The 21072-nt window shown below is 35.8% G+C and overlaps 1 pseudogene; it reads right to left on the bottom strand.

Annotated features, from left to right (window-relative positions):
• Window positions 1–2816: 2816 nt before the first annotated feature.
• On the bottom strand, window positions 2817–19571 carry LOC124501871 (cytochrome c oxidase subunit 1-like; annotated as a pseudogene).
• Between the last annotated feature and the right edge of the window lie 1501 nt (window positions 19572–21072).

Raw genomic sequence — 21072 nt, 5'->3', positions numbered from 1 at the left:
TGCCCATTTCTTCACTGGTTTATTTGTTCTTTGGGTGTCGAGTTTGATAAGTTCTTTATAGATTTTGGACACTAACCCTTTATCTGGATATGTCATTTGCAAATATCTTCTCCCTTTCTGTCAATTGCCTTTTATTTTTGCTGATTGTTTCCTTTGCTGTGCAGAAGATTTTATCTTGATTAGGTCCCAGTAGTTCATTTTGCTTTCATTTCCCTTGCCTACGGAGACACGTTGAGTAAGAAGTTGCTGTGGCCAAGGTCAAAGAGGTTCTTGCCTGCTTTCTCCTCTAGGATTTTGATGGCTTCCCATCTTACATTTAGGTCTTTCATCCATTTTGAGTTTATTTTTGTTTGTGGTGTAAGAAAGTGGTCCAGGTTCATTCTTCTGCATGTTGCTGTCCAATTTTCCCAGTACCATTTGCTAAAGGGACTGTCTTTATTCCATTGGGTGTTCTTTCCTCTTTTGTAAAAGATTATATGGGCATATATTTGTGGGTCCTTTCTGGGTTTTCTATTCTGTTCTGTTGTTCAAAGTGTCTGTTTTTGTGCCAGTACCATACTGTCTTGATGATTACAGCTTTGTAATACAGCTTGAAGTACAGGATTGTGATGCCTCAAGCTTTGGTTTTCTTTTTCAGGATTGCTTTGTCTATTCAGGGTCTTTTGTGGTTCCATACAAATTTTAGGATTGTTTGTTCTAGCGCTGTGAAGAATGCTGGTGTTACTTTGATAAGGATTGAACTGAATATGTAGATTGCTTTGTGTAGTATCAACATTTAAACAATATTTGTTCTTCCAATCCATGAGCATAGAATGTTTTTCCATTTTTTTTGTGTGTCTTCTTCAATGTCTTTCATAAGCTCTCTATAGTTTTCAGTGTATAGATTTTTCACTTCTTTGGTTAGGCTTATTCTTAGGTATTTTATGGTTTTTGGTGCAATTGTAAATGGAATTGATTCCTTGATTTCTCTTTCTGCTACTTCATTATTGGTATAGAGAAATGCAGCCAATTTCTGCACATTGATATTTATATCATGCGACTTTGCTGAATTCATGGATCAGTTCTAGCAGTTTTTTGGTGGAATCTTTTGGGTTTTCCACATAGAGTATCATATTGTCTCAGAGGAGTGAATATTCCTCCTTGCCGATTTGAATGCCTTTTATTTCTTTGTGTTGTCTGATTGCTGAGGCTAGGACTTCCAACACTATGTTGAATAACAATGATGAGAATGGACATCCTTGTCGTGTTCCTGACACAAAGCTATCAGTTTTTCCCCACTGAGGATGATATTAGCAGTGGGTCTTTCATATATGGCTTTTAAATCTTGAGCTATGATCCTTCTATCTCTACTTTCTTGAGGGGTTTTTATCAATAAAGGATGTTCTTTATCTCTCCTTCTACTTTGAATGACAGCCTTGCTGGATAAAGAATTCTTGGCTGCATATTTTTCCAATTCAGCACATTGAATATATCCTGTCACTCCTTTCTAGCCTGCCCAGTTTCTGTGGATAGGCTGCTGCAAACCTGTTCTGTTTTCCCTTATAGGTTAAGGACTTTTCTTCCTTGCTGCTTTCATAATTCTTTCCCTGTCTGTGTATTTTGTGAATTTGACTATGCTATGCCTTGGTGATGATTGATTTTTGTTGAATCTAATGGGAGTTCTCTGTACTTCTTGGATTTTGATGTCTCTGTCTTTCTGAAGATTAGGAAAGTTTTCCACTATAATTTGCTCACATAAACCTTCTAACCCTTTTTCTATCTCTTCATTTTCTGGGAATCCTCTAATTCAGATGTTATTCCTTTTTAATAAGTCACTGAGTTCTCTAATTCTTGTATCATGCTCTTTTGCCTTAATTTTCCTCTTTTTTTTTGCTTCATTATTCTCCATAATTTTGTCTTCTATATCACTGATTCTCTGCTCTGTTTCATCCATCCTTGCTGCTGTGGCATGCATTTGAGATTGCATCTCGGTTATAGCATTTTTAGTTTTGTCCTGACTACATTTTACTTCTTTTATCTCTATACAAAGGTATTTTATGCTTTTTTTCAACCCCAGCTAGTATTCTTATTATTGTAGCTCTAAATTATAGTTCAGACATCCTACTTATATCTGTGTTGATTAAGCCCCCGGGTATCATTTTTTCCTATTCTTTCTTTTTGGGTGAATTCTTCTTTTTGTCATTTTGGAGGAAGAAAAAAGAATTAATAAAATACAAAATTAAAATTAAAAACTTAAAAACAACACAAAAAATCAAGTAAAGGAGACAAGATCCTAGGTGTTTTGGTCTGGTTGTTGAGAAAAGCTTGATATAATAGAGAAAAAAAGGAAAGAAAAGAAAAAATGTAAGAAAAAGTTTAAAAATTAAAAAAATGTATATGATAAAATAGAATAAAATGAAATAGAATTTTCAAATTTACAAAAAATAAACATAGTAAAAAGAATTAAACATTTTTTTGTTTATTTATCTTTGAGAGAACACAAGTGGGGTAAGGGTAGAGAGTGGGAGACATAGGATCTGAAGCAGGCTTTGCGCTGACTGTCTGAGAGAGGCAAGCCTAATGTGGAGCCCCAACTCACAAACTGCAAGATCATGACCTGAGCTGAAGTTGGAAGTTCAACTGACTGAGCTATCCTGGTGCCCTGACACACTTTATTTTTATCTTCTATGTCTTCAACTGTATTTTTAGCAGTACCTATTTTCCCTTGTGCTCCTTTCAACTCATTTTGTTCTGTGAATGATTTTATATTTTCTCTTTTCTGATTTCTCCCAGCTTATATTCTATCACTTTCTATTTCTTCACCCAACTTCTCAAACTCAAAGAATTATTAATATTACTGCTGTTAGTTAAATAAATGAGCCTATAAAAGAAATTGTGTTTCAAGTTGCATATGTGTCTGGGTAGTCAGAGTAACGTCAAGGTATTCCAGACAATATGAGGAAATGTTGAGGAAAGAAGGTTGTGTTACCACCTACAAATATAATTGTATAGTGGATTTTTGCTCAGGTGTTATCAAAGAGTGTATCCTGAAAATAGGGGCAATCAATGGATGAACCTTCTTATAATAGCTAATTCTGCTCTTATTGATAGTATGTAGTAGAAGTGAGTTACTAGTATGTGTCATGAAGAGCAATGTCTAGTGAAGAGTTTGCTAATACAGTGCCTGGTAAGCCTCCTATGGTAAATAGGAAAATAAAGCCTAAGGCTCATAGTATAGCGGGGGATCATTCAATGTTGACTCCATGAAGGGTGGTGAGTCAGCTAAATACTTTTATTCCTATGGAAATAGCAATGATTATGGTAGCTGATGTGAAGTATGCTCATGTATCAATGTCTATTCCCAAGGTGAACATGTGGTGAGCTCATACAGTGAAACCTAGAAAGCCAATAGATATTATTGCTCAGACTATTCCTATCTCTGCTCCATGTTCTTGTATTATAGAGGTAATTGCTTAGTTAAGATTTGCTCATGTATGTTAAATATCTGGTGGTAATTTTTGTTTGCTCCTTGGTAACATTATTCTAGTGAGTGTTCTTAACTTGTTAGTTGATTTTCCTTTTCCCTTCTTCTTCTGCTTCTTCTCCTTCTCCATCTAGTACTTTATGTGACTCCTGAACAAATTTATTTTTTAAAATTTATCAGTGAAACAGATCATTTCCCCAGTTATTTGCAGGAGTTTTAGGGAGTGAGAGAGGACCAACACTTTGTGGCAGAATAGCTGGATAGGTAACCATAAGTTTTGTTTGTTTATTTGTTTAACAATATAAAATCTCTCTTCCACTGCTATAGAGACAGATTGCTTCATTGAAAATGGCCCCTTTGTATGACTTCTCATTTGGCTTTGCCTTCACCAATATTTGGAACCAAACTGAATTCCTGCAGTTAATGCATGTTCCTTCTAACTATTTTTTTTTTTTTAAATTTTTTTTTTTCAACGTTTATTTATTTTTGGGACAGAGAGAGACAGAGTATGAACGGGGGAGGGGCAGAGAGAGAGGGAGACACAGAATCGGAAACAGGCTCCAGGCTCTGAGCCATCAGCCCAGAGCCTGACGCGGGGCTCGAACTCACGGACCGCGAGATCGTGACCTGGCTGAAGTCGGACGCTTAACCGACTGCGCCACCCAGGCGCCCCCATGTTCCTTCTAACTATTGTTGTAGACCTGGGATATAAGTTTTTGTACCTTTGTGTGTGTGCCTCTGTTCCAGGAAATGTACTTTTATTTTGGATCTTTTGAGCTATACAGTTGCAACATTTGCCCCAACCCCCTCTGTTTCTTTGTGAGCATTTGCCTGCTTGATCCTCATTGATTTTGAAAGCTCTTTAACCTATTTTATGATTTGGAGTTTTAACTGTCTTCTAGTTTTGCCAAAAACAACTTTAGTGTTTTGTTTCTCTTTTTCTTCATTGGTTTTGGATGATTTCCAGGAAAGGAAGGCAGAAATGCCAATTTTATGCCACTATTTTCAAACAGGATATTTCTATCTTAAATTTAGACATTCCTCATCCTTGCTCTCCTCCCCCCATTTACATTCTTCCTCTTTGTAATTTATCTGAGTTCATAGTCTCATCTGAATGAATTACTATTAAATTGTCATCTTTATCCCTGGCTTCTCTTCTTTTGATTATTCTCTCCTTTGCCTATTGTCATCTTCACATGGATATTTCTAAGAAATCCCTTATATTACTGTCCTTCTCTATACTTTTATGTTCATGATCTTAGTCAATGGCATCACAGTTCTCTCAGGTCATCTAGCTGAAAATCCTAGAATTAAATTTGTGTGCCTCTTTTTGTCCATTCTATATTCAAAATTTTTCCTACATCATCTTTTTCTTTTTATTTCCACTGTTATCATTCTAAACTGGACCCCACACGTAGATACTGCAAACTATTATTCTTGTATGCCTTATCCAATGCCAATTCAACCATTCACTGTGTCAGAGTTAACTTCCTTAAATACATCTCATTGTGTTATTCTTTTCCTCAAAAACCTCCATGGCTTACCAACATACACATAAAAATCTCTTTGACCTTCCTTAAATTGACATCTGGACTGTCTACCAACATAAAATTGTTTCCTAAGAATACTCTTCATTCCTTTATTACATAACTTTATCTTTTGTTCTTTACCTGGTAGGTCTATTTCTTCATCCTCATTTGCTGATATTCAAGGTTCTGCTTAATGAGGCCCTTTCAAAATATCCATTTGTAGTTATTTGCTCCTTTCTCTACACTCTTAAAATTATTTTTTTTATACTTATTTTTTGCACACATTGTTGCATGTTGTGCATGTGTTTGCCTTCCCCATTCCTATCAATTCCTGAAACACAGGAACAGTGCCTTTTTCAACTTATATTATCCATATCACATAATATATAGTACTTGCATAATGAATGTCATTTCTTGATTTGAATTTAAATAAGTTATGCTAACAGATATTTGTAGTATATCCTAGTGAATAAACATACATAAATTTATTTTTATATACAATAATTATATACATATCTTATATATAATTATATATATTGCTAATATAGTATATTATATATAATAATATGTATTATATATATGTATTTTTTTTCTTTCTTTCTTCTTGGATTCTACTTTATTTGGTAAAACTCAGAAGCTAACAACCAATTCACTTCTCTCTGAGGAAGGCAGTTGACCAGAGACAAAAAGCTGTTGCTTGGGCATCACCCAAGCAATATAAAACTATCTCCAGGTTTTATACTCAGGCAATCCGTGGCCTAGTAGTCAGGCCTCCAAATCCAAAGCTCTCAGAAGAAATAAAAGAGAGTAAAAGGGAGCTCTCATTTTAAGACAACAAAATCTTCTTGCTCCTCTTTTCCTCTACCCACAACCTGCCCATCCTCTAGTTTCAACAAAGATAATAGAAGACAAAGCATGAATGTGAGAGATAGACAGGCATACAGACACACACACACACACACACACACACACACACACACACAATTTTCTTTCTTTCAAAAAGCTACAAAATCCCTGCCTGGAAGGAAGACAATTGGCAACACCACTCAAGGCTTGGTGGTCCAAGGTGATGGTTGGAATCATGTGGAACTGGTAAAAATTAAGGGGAAAAAACATTTCACTGTCAGCTCACATTCAGGTCTCCAGTGAACTGGTTTCAGTTTTAGGAAATCCTCATTTCCAAAAGAAGTGGACTGTGGCCTCTGGGGCAGCTGGTTTAGGGAAAGGTTTCCCATGATAAGGAAGTCAATGGTGGGAAATGGAGAATCAGGGTAGGAGGGCAAAGCCTTTGAGGAGAGTGTAGGAAAGGAGATCCTTGCCCTTGGATATTTATAAATAAATAATATATTATGATATATAATAAAATTATCAATATTATTTATTGTGTTATGTAACATACACTTAAAATTTGTTTGAATTTTTATGTACTAATACAATATCTTTTAGTATTCCTTTAATTTTTATTTTCCAGTATATATTTTTTAAAAGCCCCTGCATCTACCTTTCCAATGGTTTGAAAAATTTGCATGGTGAGGTGTATGTATCCTGGTTATCAGGAGATGTAACACTTTTTAACTTGTTATGGTGTTTACTGTCCTTCCTCTGCAACATATTACTAATTGTTAGGTATTCTTTCCATTTATTTCTCAAAGCACCAATAGCACAAGGTTGTTGTAGTTTTCCTGAGTTTTACTGACAGTTTGGGGTTATAGAACATTGTTAGAGTGCTCAGCACAAAAACTTCCCAGCCACCTCTGCCATATGGAAGTTATCACTGCACAACCTTCTTAGGATTCTCCTTGCTGATTTCTTGCTCATCTATTCCTCCCAATCCTCAACTATTTTGCAAGATACTTCTCCATAATTCTGTAACTCCCAAAGTAGTTATCTATTTTACCTTCCAGGAAAAGATTCAAAATTCTTGTTGCTTTATATATCAAGATGCTTTTAGTAGGTACAGAAAACCCTATGCAAAATAGCTTAAGTCACTAAAATGTTTATTACCTCATACATGAAGTCCAGAGATAGGGAGGTTTTAGCTGGAGTTAAAGGTTCAATGACACCATAAAGTACCCTGGTTCTTTAGAGTTTGTTTTTCTTATCTACAATCCTTAGTGTATTGCTTTCTTTCCCAGGCTACCTCTCTTTACAAAATATCTGCAGCAGTTCTCAGCATCATAATTAAACACAACATTGAGAAGTACAGAGAGATTGTCTCCTCCAGTTTCTTATTCTTAAGGGAAGAGAAATCTTTCCCAGAAGCCTCCACTCAGAACTCCCTCACATACCTATAGGAAGCCCCAGCCCTCATGCATCACTGACTTAGATAGGGAAGATTTACTTCTGAGTTAGGGATATGCCCACTTTTGCATAGGAATTCAAATTCTCAAAATATTGTAAGCATGGAAGAAGTAGGGAATTAATTTTGTATAGGCAACCAATAGTGCTTGCATACTTCATTATGCATCACAATTTAATACTTTCTGTTCTTCTTTAAATTTTTTCTGCCTAAAAAGATCGATGGGGGAAACTCATCTTTATAATCATACCAATATAGTGAGGTATCTTCTCTAAAGAGAAGTGCAGTTTTTTTGTTTGCTTATTTTGTTTTGTGAGGAATTCTGCTTTCTTGGGCTCATCAGCTCAACCTGCAGCAATTAGCTATTACACAACATGTTTTTTCCATCTTATGATTTTTTAATTTTTAATTTGTCTTCAATTTTGCAAGGTCTTAGTGAGAGCATATCTAGGTCTTTAAAATTACTCGATTTATTTATTTATTTATTTATTTATTTATTTATAAGTGTTTATTTATTTTTGAGAGAGAGAGAGAGAGAAAGAGAGAGAGAGCATGCATGTATGGGCACATGAGCTGGGGAGGGGCAAAGAGAGAGGGAGACAGAATCCAAAGTGGGCTGTTTGCTGACAGCAGGGAGCCCGATGCGGGGCTTGAACTCATGAACTGTGAGATCATGACCTGAGCCCAATTTGGGCACTTAACTGGCTGAGCGACCCATGTGCCCCCCCTTTTTAAAGTTTATTTATTTATTTTGAGAGAGTGAGAGAGACAGTGAGTAAGGGAGGGGCAGAGAGAGAGGGTGAGAGAGAATCCCAGGCAGGCTCCATGCTGTCAGCACAGAGTTTGACAAAGGGGTCAATCTCCCTACCTTGAGATCAGCACCTAAGCCAAAGTCAAGAGTTAGACTCCCAACTGACTGAGCCTCCCAGAAGCCCCTAAAATTGTCTCCTTTTCTTCAGGTAAATTTCCTCTTTCTTGTTGTAAGAATCAGAAAGAGAACTAGTGTCAACGGAGTATTGGGTTTTTGGCTTCATTGCCTTAACATCAATTAACACTTTGCCTTGGCTCTTAACCTAGTAGTGATGAGGCACAGAAAACCACTGGATTACTTCAAGAAATTTATTCTGCCTGGTTTATATAATCTTGACTACTTAAATCCATGATAAATATCCTCTTTGAATGTACAAATAATGAATACAGCTAATAACTTTAACATTTGCTTATCACTATATCAAAGATGCATCAAATGTCTATTTTTCAATGTCAATATATTTTAGTATCACATTAGTGTTTTCAAAAGATATTTTATGTTGTCTTGATAATATATCAGGTGGCATAAAGGTCAAAACTCCAAAGACTGGGGTTTAATGACCATGTCTGTATATATTTTTTCTTTTATAATACATAATCTCAAGACCTTGAATGTCATAAATGTCATTGGCTATTTCAATTTTAAGGGATACAAAATAAAAAGTAAACTGAAAAAAAATTAGTATTCATGAGATAATACAAATCTGGAGGAATGTAAAATGTAATCCCATAGCCAGATTATACTTTTCTCACAAATCCTGCCAAAAATATGTGTGAATTATTTGATTATCATATGTAAGAAAAGACAACCAAATTAGGAGTCTTGTTTGCTTAAGGTTTAAGTAGAAACCAATTCAATTCAATGTGCACTTACTGAGAATGTATACAAGATATGTAAGCAATATAAAGATGATAAAGTACTTAGAGTTTAATTAACAAGCTGATACAAAAAAGCATTTTAATTTATGTTACCTAAATCAAATTATAAACTTATTAGTATTACTTATATTTATAAATTATATATAGATCTTTTTATATAGAGACTTTATATTTCATTATGTCAGATCCTATCACCAACATGATCTGCTATCAACTAATTTTGATTTGCTGTTGGAAGCCCTGATCACAACAGAAGAAACTCCAATGATACAAACATAACTAAGGATCCTACATTTAAAAACTCTTCAATAGAGTGCTTTGAATTCCTAAGAGGCAACAATAACCCACATTTTTGAATTAAAAAATCAGAATTGAGTGAAATGAGAAAGAAAAGTCTATTAGTTTAACTAAGAACAATGTCCTGCAAACCTGAACCCAGTGTTCAGAAAATATTACAAATGTCATCTCAAACACTCTTAGACGTCTTCATCCTTCCTTCTCCCTGAATGTAATAAATTCCTACTCTGTCTTAATTTATTAACTAAATCCTAAACTACTACTATAAGCTATTTGTGGCTTTTAATGAAAATGAAAAATCCTAACCAGAATTGCTGCCTCACTAGACGTTACTCTCTTCAGCTTTTAGAAAGCACTTATTTTGGGTCAGATTTTTACATAGCCAATATCGTAGTCCCTGTGATTACAGTTCTAAATTCACATTAAGCCCTTTGGGTTCTAGGACTAACCACCTTATGGTTGTTCTAATAGTCTGGACTAGCACGCATGTGTGAGGTTTACCAGTTCACAGCTTCCAGTTTCATTTTAGCTGGACATCCTTTTGTGCTTTCTGACCCCTCAACTTAAGAGTTCTAAAATAAATTAATGTCGGCCTCTGAGACCTGCAGGGAGGGCCTGTGCAAGATGGAGACAAGAGATCCGGACTTCTGAACTTGTACTGGAAGAGATAAAATGTGCAAGCCATTCGGGATGCTAGGGAGGCTGGGGCTGAACTAAAGAAGACAGAGGCATGCAGGTGTGAAGGGGCTACTCCAAGGAACAAATCAAAGCACATCTGGTGGAGGGTCCAAACTATTACTAAGAGTAGGGTAACAATATAACCAAAGTCACAACAACAGAGATCAAGTAACAATCCCTGAAAAACACCTCCTGAAGAGCCAGGCCCTGGACAGTGTATGACCCTCCTTTAATATAGCAGGGGTCACAGGTGCAGAGCACACAACAAGCTTTTAAAATGCATAAGGGACAGAAAACTAGCCAAAATGATGAAATAAAAGAATTCTCCTCAAAAGAAATTCCGGGAAGTAGTGACAGCTAACGAATTGATTAAAACTGATTTAGGGAATATAACAGAACAAGAATTTAGAATAATAGTCATAAAATTAATTGCTAGGCTTGAAAAAAGCATAGAGGACAGCAGAGAATCTATTGCTACAGAGATCAAGGGACTAAAAAATAGTCATAATGAATTAAAAAATGCTGTAAACGAGGTGCAAAATAAAATGGAGGCGGCCACAGTGCAGATTGAAGAGGCAGAGGAGAGAATAGGTGAATTAGAAGATAAAATTACACAAAAAGAGGAGTCTGAGAAAAAAAGAGATAAAAAAAAAATCCAGGAGTACAAGGGGAGAATTAGAGAACTAAGTGATGCAATCAAACAGAATAATATCCGTACCATAGGAATTCCAGAAGAAGAAGAAGAAGAGAGAGAAAGGGGCTGAAGGTGTACTTGAACAAATCATAGCTGAGAACTTCCCTGATCTGGGGAAGAAAACAAGCATTGAAATCCAAGAGGCACAGAGATCTCCCTTCAGATGTAACTTGAATCAATCTTCTGCATGACATATCATAGTGAAACTGGCAAAATACAAGGATAAAGAGAGAATTCTGAAAGCAGCTAGGGATAAACGGGCCTTAACATACAAAGGTAGGCACATAAGGGTAGCAGCAGACCTAACTACTGAAACTTGGCAGGCCAGAAAGGAATGGCAGGAAATCTTCAATGTGATGAACAGAAAAAATATGCAGCTCAGAATCCTTTACCCAGAAAGTCTGTCATCCAGAATAGGACATATAAAGGTTTTCCCAAACAAAAACTGAAGGAATTCATCACCACTAAACCAGCCCTACAAGAGATCCTAAGGGGACTCTATGAGTGAAATGTTGTAAGGACCACAAAGTACCAGAAACACCACTACAAGCATGAAACCTACAGACATCACAATGACTCTAAACCCATATCTTTCAATAATAACACTGAATGTAAATGGACTAAATGCTCCAACCAAAAGACATAGGGTATCAGAATGGATAAAAAAACAAGACCTGTCTGTTTGCTGTCTACAAGAGACTCATTTTATACCTGAGGACACCTTCAGATTGAAAGTGAGGGGATGGAAAACTATCTATCATGCTATGGAAGTCAAAAGAAAGCTGGAGTAGCCATACTTATATCAGACAAACTAGGCTTTAAATTAAAGGCTGTAACAAGAGATGAAGAAGGGCATTATAGAATAATTACAGGGTCTATCCATCAGGAAGAGCTAACAATTATAAATGTCTATGCACCAAATTCGAGAGCCCCCAAATATATAAAACAATCATAAACATAAGCAACCTTATTGATAAGAATCTGCTAATTGCAGGAGACTTTAATACTCCACTTACAATAATGGATAGATCATCTAGACACAGGATCAATAAAGAAACAAGGGCCCTGAATGAGACATTGGATCAGATGGACATAACACATATATTTAGAACTCTGTATCCCAAAGCAACAGAATAGACTTTCTTCTCGAGTGCACATGGAACATTCTCCAAGATAGATCACATACTGGGTCACAAAATAGCCCTTCATAAGTATACAAGAATTGAGATAATACCATGCACACTTTCAGACCACAATGTTATGAAACTTGAAATCAACCACAGGAAAAAGTCTGGAAAACCTCCAAAAGCATGGAGGTTAAAGAATATCCTACTAAAGAATGAATGGGTCAACCAGGCAATTAGAGAAGAAATTAAAAAAATATATGGAAACAAATGAAAATGAAAATACAACAATCCAAACACTTTAGGATACAGTGAAGGCAGTCCTGAGAATAATACATTGCAATCCCGGCCTATCTCAAGAAACAAGAAAAATCCCAAATACAAAATCTAACAGAACACCTAAAGGAACTAGAAGAAGAACAGCAAAGACACCCCAAACCCAGCAGAAGAAGAGAAATAATAAAGAGCAGAGCAGAAATAAACAATATAGAATCTAAAACAACAGTAGAACAGATCAATGAAACCAAGAGTTGGTTTTTTGAAAAAATAAACAAAATTGATAAACCTCTAGCCAGGCCTCTCAAAAAGAAAAGGGAGAGGACCCAAATAGATAAAATCATGAATGAAAATGGAATTATTACAACCAAATCCCTCAGAAATGCAAGCAATTATAAGGGAATACTATGAAAAATTATATGCCAACAAACTGGACAACCTGGAAGAAATGGACAAATTCCTAAGCAACCACACACTTCCAAAACTCAAACAGATAGAAATAGATAATTTGAACAGACCCATAAACAGTGAAGAAATTAAATCAGTTATCAAAAATCTCCCAACAAATAAGAGTCCAGGACCAGACGGCTTCTCTGGGGAATTCTACCAGACATTTAAAGCAGAGATAATACCTATCCTTCTCAAGCTGTTCCAAAAAATAGAAAGGTAAGGAAAACTTCCAGACTCATTGTATGAAGCCAGCATTACTTTGATTCCCAAACCAGGCAGATACCCAGCAAAAAAAGAGAACTACAGGCCAATATCCCTGATGCATATGGATGCAAAAATTTTCAACAAGATACTAGCAAATCAAATTCAACAGCATATAAAAAGAATTATTCACCATGATCAAGTGGGATTCATTCCTGGGCTGCAGGGCTGGTTCAACATTCGCAAATCAATCAACGTGGTACATCACATTAGTAAAAGAAAAGATAAGAACCATATGATCCTGTCAATTGATGCAGAAAAAGCACTTGACAAAATTCAGCATTCTTCCTTAATAAGAACCCTTGAGAAAGTCGGGATATAAAGAACGTACTTAAACATCATAAAAGCCACTTATGAAAAGCCCACAGCTAATATCATCCTCAATGGGGAAAAAGTGAGAGCTTTCCCCCTGAGGTCAGGAACATGACAGGGATGTCCACCCTCACCGCTGTTGTTTAACATAGTGTTGGAAGAGCTAGCATCAGCAATCAGACAACAAAAGGAAATCAAAGGCATCAAAATTGGCAAAGATGAAGTCAAGCTTTCACTTTTTGCAGATGACATGATACTGTACATGGAAAACCCGATAGACTCCACCAGAAGTCTGCTAGAACTGATACATGAATTCAGCAAAGTCGCAGGATACAAAATTAATGTACAGAAATCAGTTGCATTCTTATACACTAATAATGCAGCAACAGAAAGACAAATAAAGAAACTGATCCCATTCACAATTGCACCAAGAAGCATAAAATACCTAGGAATAAACCTAACCAAAGATGCAAAAGATCTGTATGCTGAAAACTATAGAAAGCTTATAAAGGAAATTGAAGAAGAAACAAAGAAATGGAAAAACATTCCATTCTTCTGATTGGAAGAATAAATATTGTTAAAATGTCAATACTACCCAAAGCTATCTACACATTCAACGCAATCCCAATCAAAGTTGCACCATCATTCTTCTTGAAGCTAGAACAAGCAATCCTAAAATGTGTATGGAACCACAAAAGACCCCGAATAGCCAAAGTAATATTGAAGAAGAAGACCAAAGTGGGAGGCATCACAATCCCAGACTTTAGCCTCTACTACAAAGCTGTAATCATCAAGACAGCATGGTATTGGCACAAAAACAGACACATAGACCAATGGAACAGAATAGAGATTCCAGAACTGGACCCACAAATGTATGGCCAACTAAATCCTTGACAAAGCAGGAAAGAATATCCAATGGAAAAAAGATAATCTCTTTAATAAATGGTGCTGGGAGAACTGGACATCAACATGCAAAAGACTGAAATCAGACCACTCTCTTACACCATTCACAAAAATAAACTCAAAATGGATGAAGGACCTGAATGTGAGACAGGATACCATCAAAACCCTAGAGGAGAAAGCAGGAGAAAACCTCTCTGACCTCAGCCGCAGCAATTTCTTACTTGACACATCTCCAAAAGCGAGGGAATTAAAAGCAAAAATGAACTATTGGGACCTCATCAAGATAAAAAGCTTCACACTGCAAGGGAAACAATCAACAAAACTACAAGGTAACTGATGGAATGGGAAAAGATATTTGCAAATGACATATCAGATAAAGGGCTAGTATCCAAAATCTATAAAGAACTCACCAACTCCACACGTGAAAAACAAATAATCCAGTGAAGAAATGGGCACAAGACATGAATAGACACTTCCCTAAAGAAGACATCCAGATGGCCAACAGGCACATGAAAAGATGCTCAACGTCACTCCTCATCAGGAAAATATAAATCAAAACCACACTGAGATACCACCTCACATCAATCAGAGTGGCTAAAATGAACAAATCAGGAGACTATAGATGCTGGCGAGGATGTGGAGAAACGGCAACCCTCTTGCAGTGTTGGTGGGAATGCAAACTGGTGCAACCGCTCTGGAAAACAGTGTAGAAGTTCCTCAAAAAATTAAAAATAGATCTACCCTATGACCCAGCAATAGCACTGCTATGAATTTACCCAAGGGATACAGGAGTGCTGATGCATAGAGGCACTTGTACCCCAATGTTTATAGCAGCACTCTCAACAATAGCCAAATTTTGGAAAGAGCCTAAATGTCCATCAACTGATGAATGGATAAAGAAATTGTGGTTTATATACACAATGGAATACTACTTGGCAATGAGAAAGAATGAAATCTGGCCTTTTGTAGCAACGTGAATGGAACTGGAGAGTTTTATGCTAAGTGAAGTAAGTCGGACAGAGAAAGACAGATACATTATGTTTCACTCATATGTGGATCCTGAGAAACTCAACAGAAGACCAAGGGGGAGGAGAATGGGGAAAAAAAAGTGACAGAGAGGGAAAGAGGCAAACCATAAGAGACTCTTAAATACTGACAATAAACTGAGGGTTGAGGGGGGGGGGCGGTAAATTGGGTGTTGGGCATTAAGGAGGGCACCGTTGGGATGAGCACTGGGTGTTGTATGGAAACCAGTTTGACAATAAATTTCGTAAAAACAAAAATAGTCTGGACTATTTCTCTCACCTTGTTCTTCACAACCTGCCACTTTCCTTGGTTTTTATTAACCTTACTTCACAGACATTTCTTGCAGAAAATTTGTGAATAAGCAGTTTGCAGAGAGGACTACAAAAGGTGATTATTGCATATTTTCAACTTCTAGATGGTGTGACAGATTTTCTAATACTGTTTAGTTTGCCAAGTAAACAAAATTGTGCAAATCTTTTATCTTTTTTGTCTACTTTTGATTCAGTCTTTCAAACACATCACTCTTTTGTATACCTCACACTCTTTGGCCATACAACCTTCTGCTAGGTTTCAGATAACCAAAGAATTTTTTATCACAACTTAATTTTTCCTCATAAAATGTTATAAATTGAAGATGACAAATTGGCTCAGTAACTTGAAAAAGGATTTTTTTTCATTCAAGTGGGATCTGTTTGAGGGTGCTCAAGAAGTGACTTTGTAAATTTAAAGGGATCCATTTATAAACTGTGAGTAATATTGACTGGAACATTTCGTCAGATGAAATATATAGTTGTACAAAACACAAATGATTATATGATGTATGAGTGTATGTACAAACACACACACACATATACACGCACACTTGCTTTTGAATTGAGTATATTTTTTCCACACCTTTAAAAGACAACAGATAAATAAGTCACTTGATTTGTGTAACATTTAGTTGTAGGCAGACAAATTACGATTTTTTAAGGTGCAGTCTGGTCAGTATTTTTTAAACTCTTATTATGTAGAAGATGCTAGAATGAGTAAGAGACAAGTTTTGTCCTCAAAGATTTACTGAAGGATGTTATATGAGTAGAGTTAACAGAAAGTGGGTGGAGGAATGTGAGTACCAAAGGACAAGTAATAGAGTTTGGGTCTTTTTTTAAAATGTTTTATTTATTTTTGAGAGAAAGAGAAAGAACGAGTGGGGGAGTGGCTGAGAGGGGAGACAGAGGATCCAAAGCGGGCTCCATGCTGGCAGCAGAGAGCCCAATGAGGGGCTAAAATCCACAAACCTGTGAGATCATGACCTGAGCCAAAGTCATACATTCAACTGACTGAACCACCCTGATACCCTTAGAGTTTGGGTCTTTAAAGGAAAAACAAATTACTTTCAGTTCAGAGTATAAGGAAAAATTTCAAGGAGTACCTGGCCTTTTGAAATGAGCCCTACAGAGGGACTGGACCTGACAGGACACTACCTATCAGACACTCCAAATGTTTTAATTTTTTGGTGATTTAATTTAATTTTTAATTTTTTAATGATTTATCTTACCATTTTATAAATAGCATGTATATATTACGTATGTACATATTACTGTATATTATAGTTAGTAGGACCATCAGCTTCTGTAGTTTATCTTGGCTTCCTCCTCACCATTCCTATTGCTATAGTACACACTTAGCTCCATGAGGCCAAAGTTTGCTCAGCATTGCACACCCAGAGCTTGCACACAGCAGAAATCCAATAAATACTTGCTGAGTGACTGAACAAGGGAAGCATAGGGGAGAGGAAGGAAGGGAGGGAGGAAAGCATCAAGATAATTGCATTTATAATTTCTTCATTTTACTTATTAACCTCATCTTTAAAGTTCACCATTTACCATTCTATAAATGACTTACAGAATAATTGAAGTATTGACAGATGAGATGATCTTTGATTTCCTAACAGATGCTGAGTGTTTAAAGCACAGAGGGAAGAAAACAAAACAGTAAAACAATGACATTCTGTTATTATGAAAACACAAAGACCTATGTCCTGCTAGAGTCTATAAGTTAATCTTATGAAATGAATATAATATTTTGTGTTGATTCCAAAGGAAGTAAAAATAAGGAGAGAATAAAAAGAAAAGATGTTGAATATCAAATTTGGTTGAGGTCTATGAATATTTGAAATTTAATGATAATATTTTAATTCAGGTCTGGTCATTGTCTATCAAAGAGGAGGAGAAGAGTGTGCATAACACACATTAGTTACAGAATTTGGTCCTCAGTCTCCTCAGTAGGCCAAAGCTTACAGGCCACCCCCCCACAGAACTCTCCCTGTTTAATATTTTCCTATCAAAAATGACTTCTGGTTTTTCACACCTTAACTTCATAGAATATATTTATCTCTCATTACAATGTTTCTGTAAGTATAAACTTTTTATTCATACTACTAAAACGCAATATAACTTTATTCTTTTCACTTTATTTATTAGAATTCCTTTTAATACTTAATTGTGGTTTATAATTATGTACTTGAGTCTACTCAGCAAGGTATATTTAAGGAAGTCTTGCTTCTATCCTTGTTTCCTGTGATCTAATCTCTTCTTTCTTCTGCAAGGTATTACTTTTCATTTTTTATTTGTCCATTTTCAAAATTATAACACGACAATACATAATATGATAATACATAATATCCTCTCTCTCTTTTCCTAGATAAATGATAAATTATACACAATTTTCTCTACCTTACTGTTTTCATTTAACAATATATCCCAGAGACAGTTCTAAAGGAAATATAATATATTAAACAGGATGATTAGGAAAAAGATTTGGCCTTGCATTCCAAATAAAATTGAAATCACTTATAAACTTTTTGAAAAATATATCTGTGGTCAACAAATGTTACTGCGTGCAAAACAGTTGTTTGTTAAACAACCATATTGATAATTGTTTGGTAATCAGAAAGTAATGTTTTAAGCTATAGTTTGGTACATACATATGTATGATATATGCATACGTGCATACACACAAATGCTTCAGTGAGTTTTAACAAAACTCACTCATTTTATAAAATTGACTTTTGGGTTGATGTGGAGCATGTTAGTTATAATTCTTCTTTGTTCAAATAATGCGATGTATTCTCCAGGTTAGTGTTATTACACAGAATACCTGATTTCCAGAAAGAGATTACTGATAATAAGAAGATACCTGTATTTTATTTCTCTTTCCTAGTTGCCAGCACGTTATGATTTTACTACCAAACAGTAGATGGCACTATAAGTATACACTCATTAAAAGCCAAATTAATTTCTAATAAACTCCAACATGTAATTTATATTATTTAATATTTGAAGTTTTTGTGCCTAATGCTGTTCAAAGAGGAATGGACCATTGTCTAGAAATATATTTCTGGTATATTCAGAATTTCTATTCAATTTTATTTGAAATACTATTAGTTGTCATTACTAAAGGTTTTTATGTCGATAAAGATGATGTTATGGATACAAAGTCTACACTTCCACATTTTAATTCAGCACGGTGAGTAATTTTGATAGGTTAATCATTTCAGTTGTAGACTATCAAAAACACAGACTGTATATATTCCTTAACTACCAATGAATAGACTACCCATCCCCCATGTTAAAAAGATTTTGATACTTAAAAAATTTTCAAAGAAGTCTCAACGTCAAAATCAGAATTTTGTTGGTCTCTCTCAACTTATGCTATGATTTTTTTCTTTCACTTTGAATTTTTTATGGTGTTTTTGAAAAGTTGCCAAAGACCTTTACGTTGCTAAGATATTTTTTCTCTGGCCTCATTTTGTTTGACCTTTAGCAACATTTCACACTGCTGATCACTTTTTGTTTCTGAGAACATCTTTTTTTCTTGGCTTTCGGGTCACCACATTCTCCTGGTTTTCCTTTTACCCCACTGGCTGCTGCTTCTCTGTCTTAGCTGTGTCTTCGCTCTCATTTTCTAATCTTTAATGTTGGAGGGCCCCAATATTGGTTTAACTTCTTTTTCCTGTCTACATTCACTTCCTAACTGATATTATCCAGGTGTGCCACTTTAAATGCAAGTAAAATGTCCACATTTTAGGTGGAGTCCAAAAGATTCAATTGTATAAAAGGAATTGCTGCATTATTTTAAGGTTAGCGTGATGCAAAAGAAGAGGAGTGATTACTAATTGAGTGATATTTACATTCTAAAAAATTATGGGATGTGTTGCTGTGAGTTTGTGTGTCATCTGAGTGCAGTGACCACCTCCGTGGTGACAATGTTCAAGTTTGTATTTCGAGCCTAGACCTACTCTCTGAATTCCAGACATATAGTCAACTGTTCCTCTGCCAGTTTTATCGATATCTACTAAAAATCTCAAATATGCCCAAATTTTCTTCCCATCTCCAAGACTCCTACACCATGATCTTATTTATCTCAGTTGACATCAACTCTGTATCCTCTCAGTTGATGAAGCAAAAAACACTGAAAGTTTTCTTGACTCCTCTATTTCCAATCTGTCGTGAAGTCCTGTTGGCTCCTTTAACTTCGACTCATCTCTCACCACTTCCACCGTTAACACACTTGTCCAATCAATCATCGTCTCTCATGTGAATTATTGCAGTAGCCTTCCAACCAGTATCTCAGCCTCCACTCTGACTGCCTGCCATTCTATATCCAGCAGAGCAGCCAGAGTGGTCTTATCAAAATGTAAGTCAGTTTATGTTACTCTGCTTCTCAAAACTCTGCAGTGGCTCCACACTTCATTCAGAATAGAATCAAAGTGCTTATAATGAACTACAAGGTTAGATAAGATCTGGCCCTCAATACAACTTTGAGTTCTTCTTTTACTCCTTTTCCTCTCTGTCAGTCCATTCCAGTCCTACTGGCCTTTTCCTTGCTTTTCTTCAAACACAACAGTTGCAATCTTACCTCAGGGCCTTTGCACTGGCCATTCCCTTTTCCTGAAAGTCCCTCCTCTTAGTATTTACATGTCTTGCTCTTTTACCTCCTTGCTTTCTTCACCTCTCACACCAAGGAGTACATTGAATGTCCTGTTTACAATTTCAAACTTTATCCCTCCCCCAGAATCCCATCTCTCTTACCGTATTATTTTTTTCCAAAGTTCCTGTCACCTTTGATAAAATATTTATTGTATTATTTATTTGCTGCACTAAAATATAAGCTTCATATGAGCAGACATTATTATCTTTTTGAATCGCTTTTCTATCAGTGCCTAGAACAATGCCTGGCATATTGTAGATAACCAATAAATATTTGGTAAATGATGAATGAACACATGAATAAGTGGTGAAGAAGGTAGTACACCACAATCCTTTCAGTATTGGGATCTCTAAATATCACTTGGTTTTCACATAGCAACTACCACTCATTTTGAAGAATGACTCATTGTTATGATAGTTTGTTTTTTCTTTTAATGCTGGTTGAAACAATGGTGGACTCACTAGAATGAAATTCCAAAATAATTGGCAATGTCCTAGTTAAAAATATAACTTGCACAACTTAAGGTTTCATAAGTAGGTGCCTAATATGTAAGGGAAGTTTAATATCTAGGTTGTCTAGTAAGGAAGGATGTGGACATTAACTGGGTTGTCAACATACATATGACAGCATAGGCTTTTCACTTATATATTGTCATTTATTTTTTGCATTTCTGTGAGGAACATGCTGCCTTAATTTTTCTGACATGGAGGTTTCTTCTCAGGAAGATAAAATGACTTAAAATTACTTGACCAACATCACATAGTAGCTGGTAGCACAGCTGGGATTCAAACCCAGCTTTGCTCCCCAAGCTCACAGTCTTTTAGGACACCAGCTACCTTGCCTCTTTAATATTTTTAAAGGGAAATATGTTTAAATATGTATTATACCAAGACCAGGTATGTGAAAAAAATCACATTGTCCAGTGATTCTTGAATATTTATAGCCAAGAGTTACCTCAGCTTCTGGATTTACCTGTATTTCCCACCTAGTTCCAGGATGAATTTTATTTTATTTTATTTTAATTGAGAAAAAAATAATTGAAAATGAAACACTGGTGTTAGGTTTCTATGTATATACCCTAGATCTGGGTAAGTGGA

The sequence above is a fragment of the Lynx rufus genome, unplaced genomic scaffold (assembly GCF_022079265.1).
Source record: "Lynx rufus isolate CCGP_SWC_20201006 ecotype Redwood Valley unplaced genomic scaffold, mLynRuf1.p SCAF_7, whole genome shotgun sequence".
Classification (NCBI taxonomy): Eukaryota; Metazoa; Chordata; class Mammalia; order Carnivora; family Felidae; genus Lynx; species Lynx rufus.
This window is presented reverse-complemented; position numbering and strand designations above follow the sequence as displayed.